Source organism: Ambystoma mexicanum, chromosome 11, assembly GCF_040938575.1.
Source record: "Ambystoma mexicanum isolate Mex_15411 chromosome 11, UKY_AmexF1_1, whole genome shotgun sequence".
NCBI classification, from domain to species: Eukaryota; Metazoa; Chordata; class Amphibia; order Caudata; family Ambystomatidae; genus Ambystoma; species Ambystoma mexicanum.
Genome location: NC_090934.1, coordinates 913,222,994 through 913,237,878, shown reverse-complemented (window position 1 = coordinate 913,237,878; position 14,885 = coordinate 913,222,994). Strand labels below are relative to the sequence as shown.

Below are 14,885 nucleotides of genomic sequence, written 5' to 3'. Positions count from 1 at the left end.
TACAAGCGCTTACTTACGTGCTTCCAGGCGCTTCTATTCCTCACACTGGTTCGATCCTCAACTCTCATCAGCCCGCCATCCGCCATCGCCGGAACCCTGCAAAACAAGAGATATCATTACAAAAGACTTTTAAGACATTTGAAGTGCCCAAAACTTACCGTTCGTGCAGTTAACGACGGACAGCAGTCCTCTGAGGTCAAGAGGCCTGCACCCTTATCCAGTGAAGAAACTGGTTACGGCACCCTGCCCCGAGGCAGATGGAGAGCTCTGCGTTCACTTACCTAAGACATCTTACTCTTCGAGTCAGACATACAGTGCACAGAGGTCCAGCCCAAAGAGCCAACCGTGTGTTACACATCACCTTTGAAGATACGGCATTCACCCAGTCAAGACCGGCGCCTCTGCGGGAATCAGGTGAGCGTTACAGAACGCAAAGCCTACCGCAAAACTCCCACCCAGGCGCTATGGAAACCTCGGATACCGACCAGCTAGCCCAGTTACTTGGGGAACTAAGAGCAGAAGTGCATGCAGCCCGTCAGGAAACGAATGCTCTAAGAAGGGAACTGATTATTTCCAAGGAGCGAACAGACGATCTCGCTAGACAATTGCTACAGTCACAAGCCGGACAAACTCCGTTACCCGCATCAGGGGCAAATCTTCCTTCAACATCCTCTACGAACCCAGTGCAGATCAACCTACCTGGGAATGTACCTCTGGCTCCGCCCGAACGATTTTCTGGTGACCCAAAGAGGTTTGCAGTATTTATTAATCAGTGCCGGTTGCACTTCTTATGCCGGCCAGCAGCCTTTCCAACTGATCAAGCTAAGGTAGCTTTCGTGCTTTCGTACCTTAGTGGCAATGCGGCAGACTGGTCGATCCCTCTAGTTAATCAAGATGATCCGGTTCTCCATGATTTTCAAGCTTTTCAGCTCAGTATGGAAAAACTGTTTGCAAGACATTCACAGGGGCAGGCCTTGGACAATGAGCTCCTTTCATTGCGACAGGGTAATCAAGACCTTTTGGCTTATATTGCATCTTTCAACAGGCTGATAGTGGAAACTCGATGGCCTGAGGACAAAAGGATTACGCTGTTTTATAGAGGTCTACGTGGAGAGCTCAAAGATGTGTTAGCCCAAGTAGTGAATCCCCCGCAAGACTGTTCGGACTATATTGACTTAGTCGTTCAAATTGACCACAGACTGCAGAACAGGAAGGCCGATCGTTCCAAGTTTGATGCTCGAGTATTTTCCAAACCACCAACTCCTACCAAAGGAGTAGACTCCGGGGAACCCATGCAAATAGGGGGCCTGAAAGGACCACTAACACAAAAGGAGCGGGAAAGGAGAAAACAGCTGCAATTATGCCTCTATTGGGGAAACTCGGGGCACTTTCTTCGAGACTGTCCGGTGAAACCAGCCAAGAAGGCAGTAGGAGCTGCAGTTACCAGGGTCACAAACTCTGAGCAGGGAAACGACCTCGCCCGACAAGAATAGAGGTCCTCTTGCCGAGCATTAAAACCAGTTCCGTGACCTCGCATTTCGTGATACCTATGGTCCTCATTAGCCCTGAACATCCGGATCGATTACATGCGATTGAAGCTTACGTCGACAGCGGTGCCATCGGCAATTATGTGGATCATGAAATGGTTTTGAGGATGAATCTGACTCTTTGTCCAAAGGCTGTAAAGGACGTCATTACTACGGTGGATGGTTCGGAGATAGCCTCCGGACCAGTAACACATACCACCCAAGAAGTGACGCTAGTAAGTCAAGATGGACACCATGAGAAGATCGTGTTCGATGTGATCAAGGCCCCTCAGTTCCAGATTATTCTAGGAATTCCTTGGTTAGAGAAGCACAATCCTCAGATCGATTGGCGAGCAAGAACGGTTCAGTTTCCAGAATGTGTCTCTACTTGTCACCCTCGACCTGGTGTTGCACTGGCAGCAATTTCCTCGGAGGCTCCCCAGTTACCTCCTGAATACCTAGAATTCCAAGATGTTTTCCGGAAGGATCAGGCTAACTCTCTACCTCCTCATAGGTCTTATGACTGCCAGATAGACCTGATACCTGGATCTACTCCTCCTTGTAGTAGAATTTATGCCCTCACCGAGCCTGAGAATCTTCACCTCTGACAATACCTGGATCAATACCTAGCGAATGGGTTTATTCGTCCTTCCAAGTCCCCTGCTTCCTCAGCTTTGTTCTTCGTTCCAAAAAAAGAAGGGGACTTTAGAACTTGTATAGATTATCGCGCCCTGAACCAGATCACCGTTAAGAATAGATATCCGTTACCTTTGATCCCTGAACTCCTGGACCAAGTCAGAAAAGCATGCATATATACAAAGCTGGATGTAGAGGAGCCTACCACTTGGTACGAGTAAAAGAGGGCGATGAATGGAAGACGGCCTTCCGCACCAAGTATGGGCTATTTGAATATCAGGCCATGCCCTTCGGACTTTGCAATGCCCCGGCCGCCTTTCAATATTTTATGAACGATGTCCTCAGAGAGCTCATAGATGTGTGTGTTGTTGTTTACATTGACGACATCCTCGTTTATTCTTCATCGGAAACTGAACATCGGAAACACGTGAAAATGGTCCTCGAGAGATTGCGTCAACACAAACTTTTCGCTAAGTTGGAAAAATGTGTTTTCAACGTGACTGAAGTTGAATTCTTGGGATTCATATTATCACCTAGCGGAGTGCGTATGGATTCAAAGAAGGTCGATGCAATTCTCAAATGGCCATCGCCATCCTCCGTAAAAGGTGTTCAAAGCATGTTAGGCTTTGCTAACTTTTACCGCAGGTTTATCCCCGAATTCTCTCGAATAGTCCAGCCCATCACCGCCTTGTTAAAGAAAAACACACGTTTTGAATGGTCTACCGAGGCGGAACAAGCTTTCCAGAATTTGAAGACTAGATTTATCTCTGCACAGATCTTAAAACATCCTCGCCCAGAACTCCCCTACATCGTTGAAACTGATGCTTCGAGCCTTGCCATGGGGGCAGTTCTATCACAAAAGGACCCAGTAACCAATCAGTTGCATCCCCTGGCATTTTGGTCCCGCAAATTCTCGCCTCCTGAAATCAATTACACTATTACTGATAAGGAACTTCTAGCTATCAAGTCCGCCTTTAAGGCTTGGCGGCATTATCTTCTGGGGGCCCGACACACCGTTACTGTGATTACAGATCACCGAAACCTGCAATATTTGAAAACCGCAAAAGCTCAATCCTCTAGGCAACTCCGTTGGGCACTATTCTTTGCCGAGTTTGACTTCATAATTACCTATCGACCTGGTACAAAAAACGGTAAAGCTGATGCCCTTTCTTGGATGGGAGTGGAAGAACATTTGATCAATCCTAAACCTGTACCTATCATTCCCGAACAAAGAATTCTAGGTGTAATCGCCACACAATCCATAGAGGAAGTTAAGGATAAAGCCAGGCTACTGGTAACTCCAGCAGACATACAGAATTGGCATCTGCAGGGAAAGGACTTTACGGTGAAGGACAACCTATTATATTTCCAAGAACGGTTATACCTGCCCAGCACAGATTTACAGAAAAAGGTAATCTCTTGTTATCACGATTCTTTAATGGAAGGACATCCCGGTATGACCAAGACCTCGGAAAAGATCAAGCGCTACTTCTGGTGGCCGTCTTGGAAAAAATATATCAGAGACTTTATAATGTCCTGTGGAGTATGCGCCCAAAACAAGAGTCAAAAGGAAAAACCAGCCGGCCTCTTACACCCTATTGACATCCCGCCTCGCCCTTGGCATACGCTTTCTATGGACTTCATCACCGATCTACCTCCATGCTCCGGATACAATACGATCCTAGTAATCGTGGACCTATTCTCCAAGATGGCGCATTTCATTCCACTCAAAGGCTTACCAACAGCAGCAACTCTGGCCCGAGAATTTCTCGAAAACATCGTCCGACTGCACGGTTTTCCTTCAGTTCTAATTTCGGATCGAGGTAGTCAATTTATTTCTCATTTTTGGCGAAGTTGCTGTCGGTTGGCTCAAATTGATATGAGACTTTCGACCAGCCACCACCCTCAAACCGACGGACAAACCGAGAGGACCAATCAAATTCTGGAACAGTATTTGCGCTGCATGCTACAACAAACTGAAAAAACTTGGAAAGATATCCTTTGGATAGCCGAATATGCCTACAATAACTCTGTCCACTCGGGAACTGGGAAGACCCCGTTTTTTCTTTTATACGGTAGTCACCCTCGAACCTCGGAGTTGGATCCACTCCAAGATCTTGGAACACCAGCAGTAGACCACCTGCATTCTACAATCACCCAAGCCTTTAAGGAAGCCGTTTCTCACCTTCAAAGGGCTAAAGAACAATACAAGAAAGGAGCAGACCAACATCGGAAGGAAGCCCCCCAATATCAAGTAGGAGATCAAGTCTGGTTATCCACCAAATATTTACCTCTAAAAGGACCACGCACATTCAACCCAAGATACCTTGGTCCCTATTCCATCACTACCATAGTAAATCCAGTAGCGGTCAAGTTGGACTTGCCCCCTCACATGAAGATACATTCGGTCTTCCACGTCTCTCTATTAAAACCTGTGCAACCTCAAACCCGACTAACTACATCTCCAAAACCTATTCTAGTTGATGGAGAACTCGAGTTTGAAGTCAAAAGCATCCTGGATTCCAAGATCTCCAAATCTAAACTATTTTACCTGATTGACTGGAAAGGCTACGGTCCCCAAGAAAGATCCTGGCAACCTGCAGAATATGTCCACGCGCCTCGTCTAATCAAAAGATTTCATCGAACATTTCCTAACAAGCCCAAACCCCCGGAGAAGCCCGGTTTGGGAGGGGCCTTGAGGGGGGGTGCTGTCATGATCTCTGCTTCCAAAAGATCAGGACTTGCCCGACTCCCTTGGAAGCAGACCCATAACCCCGGTTCCGAGTGCCAGCCAGTCCCAATTGGGACCTTTTGGACCCTGTCCTGGCGGCAGTGGCACCAGGCTCATAAAGATGCCCAGTCCCAGCGCTGGAAGCGCCGGGCTCATAATGCTTGGGTGGACTTACCTGCAGCAGACCATGCTGCTTACTTACCTGCCAGTTGAACCCCTGATCCTCTTCTGTTTGGGACTACTTTTCCTTTTGGGTGGGGCAGGAGCCACTCCCTAGGTTCAGAACACTGGAACTGTTCTGGAAAGCAGGAACTCTTTTCTTACCTAGGCGTGGCTGTGGAAGGAGACACCTAAGCACTACAGGAGGCTATTTAAACCACACCCAATGGATGAATCTTGCTTTGCGTTATTCTGCATTCTCTGCAGCAGAACGCTCATCGTGTCTTCTGCTTCTGATCCTGGGCCTAAGGGAACAAAGGCTTACCATCCTGGAATCCAGTCTTCAGCAGCACCTATAAAGACAAAGAAAGAACAGGTTAGGACTACGGTCTTCAGTGGCAGCGCATCTCTTACCTGGTCCATCGGCTGTCACCAACGCCTTGCGCTGCATTCCGGCATCTGAAAGACAAAGGCTTACCTACTCTTCGCATGCTCCGGAGGTCTTCGCACTGCATTCCGGCATCTGAAAGACAAAAGCTTACCAGCTCTTTGCACGCTCTGGAGGCCTTCGGCGCTGCATCCCGCATCTGAAAGACAAAAGAAGGTGCGTTTAAAGACATTGGGCAACTTTATTACTCACGTGCCATTACTCCTTCCCACGCCGAATCCAGTGGGTATTCTAGCACCCTTCAGCTTCTCTAAAGCTCTGAACTTGTACCTGCAAGATAAAAGGGACAGTTAGTGCGCATCATGAAGCAGGCTACAAGCGCTTACTTACGTGCTTCCAGGCGCTTCTATTCCTCACGCGGGTTCGATCCTCAACTCTCATCAGCCCGCCATCCGCCATCGCCGGAACCCTGCAAAACAAGAGATATCATTACAAAAGACTTTTAAGACATTTGAAGTGCCCAGAACTTACCGTTCGTGCAGGTAACGACGGCCAGCAGTCCTCTGAGGTCAAGAGGCCTGCACCCTTATCCAGTGAAGAAACTGGTTACGGCACCCTGCCCCGAGGCAGATGGAGAGCTCGGCGTTCACTTACCTAAGACATCTTACTCTTCGAGTCCGACATACAGTGCACAGAGGTCCAGCTCAAAGAGCCAACCGCGTGTTACACATCAACTTCGAAGATACGGCATTCACCCAGTCAAGACCGGCGCCTCTGCGGGAATCAGGTGAGCGTTACAATAGGTGCTGGTTCAGTAGATGCAGTAGGGGAGAAGACCCTCGTGCTATGATTATTCAGGAAAGATTTATCCAAGCCGTGGCCACAGGGGAAAAGAGGGCAGCTTATTTTATGTGATTGCATAAGACTTTGTGATCCACTAAGTCAAAAGCCTCTGGGAGATCTAAGAGGTGGAGGAGGGCAAGTTTTCCTTTGTCCCTAATGTCGTCCATTTGGTTTTTCAGATCTATTAAAGCTGATTCTGTTCCGTGTTTATGTCTAAAACCAGATTGCCCCAGGCCTAGAAGGTTGTTAGTTTCGAGGTAAACTTGTACCCGTAGATAGGCTGCACTGTCTAGTATTTTCAGGAGATATGGAACAGTCGTTATCGATCTGTAGTTAGTTGGGATGTTTGGGTCAAGGTTGTTTTTTTTTAAGAGTGGGAGGACCCATGCATCTTTTAGATTAGTTGGGACAGTACATATAAATCGAAGGAAGAGTTTATTATGGTTGTGATGAATGGTGCTAGTACCCTAGCTGCCTCTTAAATTATTGGTGCTGGGCAGATGTCCCCCTAGCATCTAGATGGTTTGAGGGAGGCTATTATGTCCTCAACATCGTGCTTGGACACAGGGGTGAATTTGAAATGGTTAAATAGTTTTTTTGGGGTGATTTACGACTTCAGAAAGGGGATGTCCCTGAAAGGTGAAGTTTCTTATTTTCAATTTTCATTTGCAGGAGGTCAATTTTATTAGAAAGTGCTGCTTGGATATTTATGCACCAAGACTTGTCGTTGGTACATGTTTCCGTTGGCGGATTGGGGGACTCTAGTTCTCTTAATGTGATGAAGAGTTTGCTAGTGTTAGAATTAGCTTTGTTAATTCGATCATTATAGGTGTCTCTTTTGGTTTGAAGGATCTCAGGTTTATATCTGGTGACGATTCTAGAGAGTTTTTCCTTTTTCTCCACTGTGGGGTTGTTTTTCCATAGGATTTTGCACTTCTTTTTTACATTGACTTGTGCATTAAGATTAGTGGTGAACCAGAAGTTTAGGTGAGCTTGAGGTTTACCTTTGCACAATTTTAGAGGAGCAATTTTGTCCATCACTGTCTTGTGGCTAAAACTCGATTTCATTTTTATGGACTTCATTGATTCACGGTGCGTCACCCTTTCTCAACCTTCTTGCTGCACTTCCTTTGCATCTTGTACTCATGGTGGCCCTGAATCATGCTGTTCCCATTTTCATCTTGTATCCTGGCTTGTAACATTAGGTGTTACTACTGACTTCTGCTATTGCATTTGCTCTCCCCTATTGCTTCTCCACTCGTTTTGACTGCTTACTCTCTGTTCTCCCCTCCTCTCCCTTTCTCCCTTTTCCTGTCTTCTCCCCTCCTCCCCTTACGTTCTTCTATGCACTTACTCTATCAGAATAGTCCCTGGACCTAGTATGATAGCAACCTCATCTGTGTCCACCCCGCACCCCAGCACTATCTGAAATGTTGTCAGGCCTAGTACGATAGTCGCTTGTCTTGTTCCTCCACTCCCTTTCTGCACCCCCCCCTCAACTTTTGTTTTCTCCAGCTGTACCAGAAATTACGTCAGGCCTAATACGGTAGTCGCCTGTCTGTTTCCATTTCCTTTCCACTCTTCCCCTCCCTTCCTTAAATGTCTTAACTCTTGCACTATCTGACATGTCATCAGACCGGGTACGATAGTTAATTTCACATGCTTATTGTTCATGGCCTGTAAGAATGTCATTGTATTTTCCGTTGTTCCCTCCCTTGCCTTGAAGCACTTTGAAACACATTGTGCGTAGGCACTATGTAAATAAACGATCATATCATATCATATCATGCTTGAACATTTTTTTGAAATATTTGTCATATTATATCATGGCTTGTTTTATTGTGTGGTTGTAAAGTTCTACAAGAGATGAGGGGTCTGACCTAGCAGATGTGAGATTAGTGATAGGTTGGAGTAACGGCAATACTCTTTCCACTATTATATTCCGCTTACTTTTAGTGAAAGCTGGGGGAACAAATGGGATCACCAGGGTAGGTTGTAGACAGTCTTGTAGGGTGAAGGAGATAAGGTGATGATCAGTCCAGGCACAAGGTTCATTAGCTATAATTGTAGTATCACAACCAAGGTCAGCTAGCCATTATAATGTTCTGCCTTTAGTGTGTGTTGGAGAGTTGATACGGTGGGTGAAATCTAGTTCATTAATGGTATTAGCGAGTGCTAAAGCGTTGTCATCTTTCAAATCATTAAAACCAAGATTGAGGTCACCTAGTAATATGATTTGTGAGGTTGGTTTTGTGTTTATGGTAAGTAGAGAGGTAATGTCTTCCTCAATAGATGAGATGGGGCCAGGCCAAATAAGATGCATGGTTATGGTGCGTGACGGTGTAAGAGGCAATTTAACTGTCAATATTTCTCCAGAAACGAAAGGGAGATGTGGGCAGATCCTTAATCCCAAATTGTTTTTAAGCAATGAAGGCAATATCGCCTCCTCTGGCATTTTCTCTATCTTGTCTTAATATAGTAAAGTTCTCAGGTATGGCAAGTGATAGTGTTGGGCCTGCAGCTGCATGAAGCCAGGTTTCTGTTATGGCTAGGAAATCTAGTTGGTTTGAGACTATGAGGTCTGCAATGTCTACAGCATGAGCTACCATGGATCTGGGGTGTCCAGTTAAAGGATCATATACAAAAGGTTCTAATGCAAAAGGTGAGAGTCAATAGGATCGAAACAAAAGGTTAGAATTTTTTTTTACCACAAAAACAGGGGTTGGGGGGACCCCCCGCCCAAAGAAAATGTAAATAAAAGAGAAAAAAATGAACCTTTGGTTTTCGGTCCTTTTGAATCGACCCTTTTGTCATTCGATCCTTTTTATTCGATACTTTGACCTATAACCTGGATCTGGCATTAATCAAAGCACCTTTGATGTGTGTTATCTCAGTGTCAGGTACATTGGAGGGAAGGCCCGCCATTTTCTGCCGTGTTGGATTGTTGGTGGGAGTATTAAAGTTAGATTTTTGTTTCGTTCTCTTCTTTAGTAGGATAGAGGTTTTAAAGTTGTCACTGTCAATAGTTAGTGGTTGAGAGGCTAAATTCAATCTAGATCTGAGCCTATAGTTTCTGAGGTTTGTGGAGCAAGGTTGATTGGGTGTAGGTCTGGTGGTGTATAGTTGTAACCATTGCGCTGGTGATAATGGACAAGTGAGGCGAATGAGTGATTTAACTTTAGAGATGAGGGTGTCAGGAGCAGGTTGAAAAGGTGGCAAAAATCTTGTTGGTGTAATGTGATCTGCCTGTGGTAAAGGAGTAGTCATGGTGAGGGAGAGTCAGAGATTCTGCGGTGGGACCTTTGTTGAGTTAGCTGTAACCAAGATATTGTGTGTTTGGAAGTTACCCATAGTTTTAGGAGTGTAAGGAGCTAATGTACAAGCGAAGAGAGAGGTGATCAATGGCAGTATACGTACAAAGTTGGTAGTGATGAGGAGCATGACTTAGTAGTCAGTGCAGGTACCAGGTTGAAATTCTCTCTGAGAATAGGGCGGGCAGAGTGACCGTTCATGCAAGGATACTGGTAAGTTCAGAGCGTAGATATATGGTCAGAAATAAGGAGCAATGCGTGAGTTACTACACTCCAAGGTTGGGTGTAATAGGATAACTAAGGGAGGGTGGAGGAAGGTCACAGAGTGAGACCTGGACTGGTACTGGATGTCTCAGTACGCAATTGAGTGGGACAGGCTAGGGTTATGAGGTGAGGCAGTAATAAGCAGTTAATGCTATAGTAGTTTCACAAGCAGGTACAGTTATTTAACAGTCAAGTAATGACAATGTCATGGCACAATGCAGGCAGGTACTGATAAATACAATGCAAGGATGCGTGGTTAGGTATATGTGCAACACCATGTACTTCGATTTGTTGGTAAGTAACAAGTATGCTATGTGAGCAATGCGCTCAGACAAGAGATCACCAAGTGTGATTGCAAGGCTAGTGGGAGTCAATAAACCGTGAATGAAGGTGGTCTTCGTAGGAATCGACTAAAACGTCATGCAACCACATTAGCAAAGGCTGGCCAAAAGTATTAAACAGGATTAACTCAGATATATTGTGTGCAACAGTGGCGGTCATTGGCAGGTGGCCAGGTGGGAATCATATGTAGCCTCATTCGTTTATGCAGTTATAGGGCTCAAAGAAACAGATGCTATGCAGGTAGCCGGTGACCGAAATGCTGCGTAAATAGCCTGCTAATGCTAGAAGGCACTGTGTGAGAATGCGGGCTAGTGGGAGGTAACAGTAAATAATGGTGGGCTTAGTAGGAATCGACTAAAACATCATGCAAACACATTAGCAAGGGCTGGCCAGAAGTAATAAACATGATTAACTCAGATATATTGTGTGCAGCAGTGGCGGTCATTGGCAGGTGGCAGGTGGAGTCATGTGTAATGTGGTTCAATTATGTAGTTCTAATGATATAATATATATGATATGATAGTTTATTTATATAGCGCCTATACACAATGTGTTTCAAAGCGCTTCAAGGCAAGGGAGGGAACAAGGGAAAATACAATGTCATTCTTACAGGCCATGAACAGTAAGGATGTGAAATTAACTATCGTACTTGGCCTGACGACATTTCAGATAGTGCAAGAGCTAAGACATAGATAAGGAAGGGAGGGGGAGAGTGGGAAGGAAATGTAAACAGACAGGTGACTACCGTACTAGGCCTGACGAAATTTCTGGTAGAGCCGGAAAAAAACAAAAGGTGACGGAGAGGGGTGCAGAAAGGTAGGGGTGGAACAAAACAAGCGACTAGCATACAATGCCTGACGACATTTCAGCTAGTGCCTGGCGGGGGGGGGGTGGGGAGGAAAAAAACAGTAAGGGGAGGGGGGAGGAGACAGACGAGGTTGCTATCATGCTAGGTCCAGGGACTATTCTGATAGAGTAAGTGCATAGAAGAAAGTAAGGGGAGGAGATAGGAAAAGGGAGAAGGGAAAGGAGGAGAGAACAAAGAGTTAGCATTAAAAATAGTGGAGAAACAAGAGGGGAGACTGAATACAATTGCAGAAGTCAGTAGTAACACATAGGGGGTCATTACGAGTTTTGAGGTAGCCATGGCGCTATTAGCGCAATGGCTGCCTCCAAACCCGGGTCTGGGTCCGGTCTGACTGAATGGAGACTTACCGGGTCATTCCGAGCTTGGAGGACCCGGTAAATCCCCATTCAGTAAACCATTCCCCATTCCCATTTGAGCCCCTATAGGGCTCAATGGGAATGGGGAAGGTGCTTATAACAGGCCCGTGGTTGTGGCCGTGTAGTTATGGTTAAGTTGCTAATCCCATAGGAAGAGCACTTTTTGGGCAGCTTATAACTTTGCTCCCCCTGGACGAATCCTCACCAAACTTTGCAAAAAAAGTTTATGGCCCACTCTGAATATTTTTGCAAAGTTTGGTGAGGTTTGGTCCACGGGGGGGGGGCACAGTAATAGGGGGGTCCCAAAGTTTCTTTTTTTCCCATAGACATAATGGGAAAAACTTTGCTCATGCCTACAGCCCAAACCGCTAGACGGATTTTCACCAAATTTGTGGCAGGAGCGGTGGCTTGGTCCCGAAAGCGTGCTTTTGTTAATTTGGTGTAAATCTGTCAAGTAGTTTTTTTTTAAATGACAAAAACATAAAGCAAAGACACACTTCCCTGTTCGCTCCGCCGACAGGACACTGATTGGCTAATTGACTTGTGTCATGTCCGGGGGCACCCAACGTGTTCGCTGATTGGTTGGCGTGAAGCGCGAGGTGCGTCAGAATTTTGGAAACGCCCGCCATCTTGGATTCGCAGACATCGGCCGGTGTCTGCGGACATCGCAGTAAAAACATATTAAAAAACACAACATTGCACTTGTCAAACCTATCAAATAATCTCTGGGACGTGAGGGGTGATGAGGATGGGATGGAATATGGCTTCAAGAAGCAAAAAACTGGTGTTTTTCATGCGAAAGTCCACAAACAGTCCGGATGTTCGCAAACAGTCCTGTGAAAGTTCGCGGACACCTCTGCATTACTGGTTTGGTGAAAAGCAGTTCTTTGATGGCTTATAACTTAAGCGCCACTTAATGGAACTGGATGTTATTTTGCATTTATATTCCTAACCTGATCCCGGATGAGTTTGCAAAGATTGGTGGGATTCTGTGAAGAGGGGGCAAAATTAGAGGGGGATCCCAAAATAATGTAAAGGCTTATAAATGAGGTGCCATTTGATGAATATACACTTAATTTGGCAAACTGATAGTACAAATAGATATAAATGTTTTTCTGAAGTTTGGTGGGATTTTGTCAAGAAAGGGCAAAATTAGACAGGGGTCCCAAAATAGTGTAAAGGCTTATAAATGAGGTGCCATTTGACGAATCTACACTTAATTTGGCAAACTGATAATAGATCTAGAGACAAATGTTTTTGCAAAGTTTCGGTAGGATTTTGTCAAGAGGGGGCAGAATTAGGGCGGGGTCCAAAATATTGTTAAGGCTTATAAATGTGGTGCCATTTGACAAATCTACACAAAGGTTTGCAACAAGATTATAGATCTAGATATAAATGTTTTTGTAAAGTTTGAATGGATTTTGTCAAGTGGGGGCTAGGTTATATGACGATTGTATGTGCACCATTTGACACTTTTGAAAAAATAAAACATGGGTGGATTTCCAGCAAACTTGTGTAAGGAGCATTGAGAAGGACATGAAAGCATGGTTTTGCAAATGTGCCCGTGTTTTATTTTTTGACAAATGTCATAATGTAGGTACAAAAAATAGCGATATACCTTTGGTGACTGAGGTGTAGTCTGTGGCCATGGGCAGTGGCCAGATTGTCCGGGTCATGTTATAAGGTCATGATCCAGACAATCTGGCTACTCACCATGACCAAGAGGGACAAAACATGGGGTTAAAGTGGCCATGTCCACCTGGGACTGGCTTTGTGGAAAAGTTATTCGAAATTGGGATAGATTTGAAAAGGACGAAAAATGTGCTTGTGGTAATATGGTCATAGAGTTCTCTTTTTGCCTTCTTCAGGCTGCCATGGAAAGCGAAGAGGGGCCCTGTATGGAACCCCGCCTTCCCTTTCCATGTTGCACATCTTGGAAAATCCAACATCCTGGGTTCCCGCTTTGGGAACCTAGGGTGCTAATGGCCTTCATCCCCCATTACAGGGGCTGGAATGGGGGGATAATGGTCCAGAGACCTCTCTATCCACCATTGCTTCGCTTGGGCTGATAACTTCGGCTGCCAGGCCGGTATACACTGTTCCATCCCTGGAACGGAGGATAAATACCACAATATTGCCATTAGCATAACACAAAATGCAAATGGAAATGTTGGAAAATCTTATTGGGTCAATGTACTTTACTGAGAAATATAAAGTAGATGGAGTCTATAGGTTTTTTTTTTTTAGTTCTATTTTTAACTGTGAAAGGTGGTCCCTAAACAAACATTTCTTTTGTTGTTTTTGGATGCATTTTTTTTTTCTGGCAGGAGAGCTTAGAACGAAACGTGGGGAGGGAAATGACGGAAGAGGCACCAAACTCTAATATGGAGGTTCAGGTGGACAGGGGAAAATGTTGCGCATGTGTTATTTCTAAGGTAGGGGGCAGTGTTTCTCATGCTCCTTGATTACAGCAGTGGTGGTGTCTCCTAGGGAGGAGGGATGGCATTAGCTGATTCCATTTTAAGATAAATAGCAGTTTTGCTAAAAATATGTACTGTGTACTAGATTGTTAATGGATGAGTAGGAATAGGTGTTGGAGCTGTGCAAGGGAAATGTTGAAGTTGAAAGTTCCTAGATCAGTAGAAACTGCAGTTCCGAACTGTCCGCGAAGCACAGATCTTATCGTGAAGTGCGGACGGGTTCTCGGACACGTCATCATGCTGCGTGCCAGCATGTGGTCATGTGGTACTGTCCGGAAGGTCCGCAATGAAGTCAGATGTTCGTAGATGTTCTGGTTAGGTTGCACTAATAAAAACCTATGAAATTCAATGAAAAAACTTTGTTAAGGGGACGTTATGGTTAAGTTGCACTAATAAAAACCTATGAGATTCAATGAAAAAACGTTGTTAAGGGGACGCTATGATTAAGTTGCACTAATAAAAACCTATGAAATTCAATGAAAAAACTTTGTTAAAGGAACGTTACGGTTAAGTTGCGCTACTAAAAACCTATCAAATTCAGTGAAAAAACTTTCTTAAAGGGATGTTATAGTTACAAGTAAAACTGAAAAAACCTTGAAATTCGCCAATTATGGTAAGCTAAGCAACCATAACTTGCGCACCACCGTGCACTGCTAAGAATAACGCCCATGACATCAAAGATGACATCACCAATATGATTGATGACATCACGGATGACATCACATGTTTAGCCCCTTCTTTTTTGTTCACTGACATATCTAGGCCAGGTGAGTTTATTCACTGACAGTCAAAAACTTAAAATTCAAAAGGTATTACATTTGTAGACGTTGCTATTCTCACATGTTCTTACAGTACTTTCCTTAGAATTCAATCGCATCTTATGATGCACATACATAGGGGGAAAAGCAGGCCTGAAACACAGCAATCATTTTTATGCGAAAAGATAATCATGTTGGTTATACACAGTGGCTCATGATACTG

General features: G+C 44.8%; 1 protein-coding gene across 1 annotated transcript in view; it reads left to right on the top strand.

The window, feature by feature from the left end:
* The window catches only part of LOC138503906 (mucin-5B-like), a 447,355-nt gene that overhangs the window by 172,670 nt on the left and 259,800 nt on the right, over positions 1-14,885 (top strand). The gene's annotated exons all lie outside the window — the stretch shown is intronic.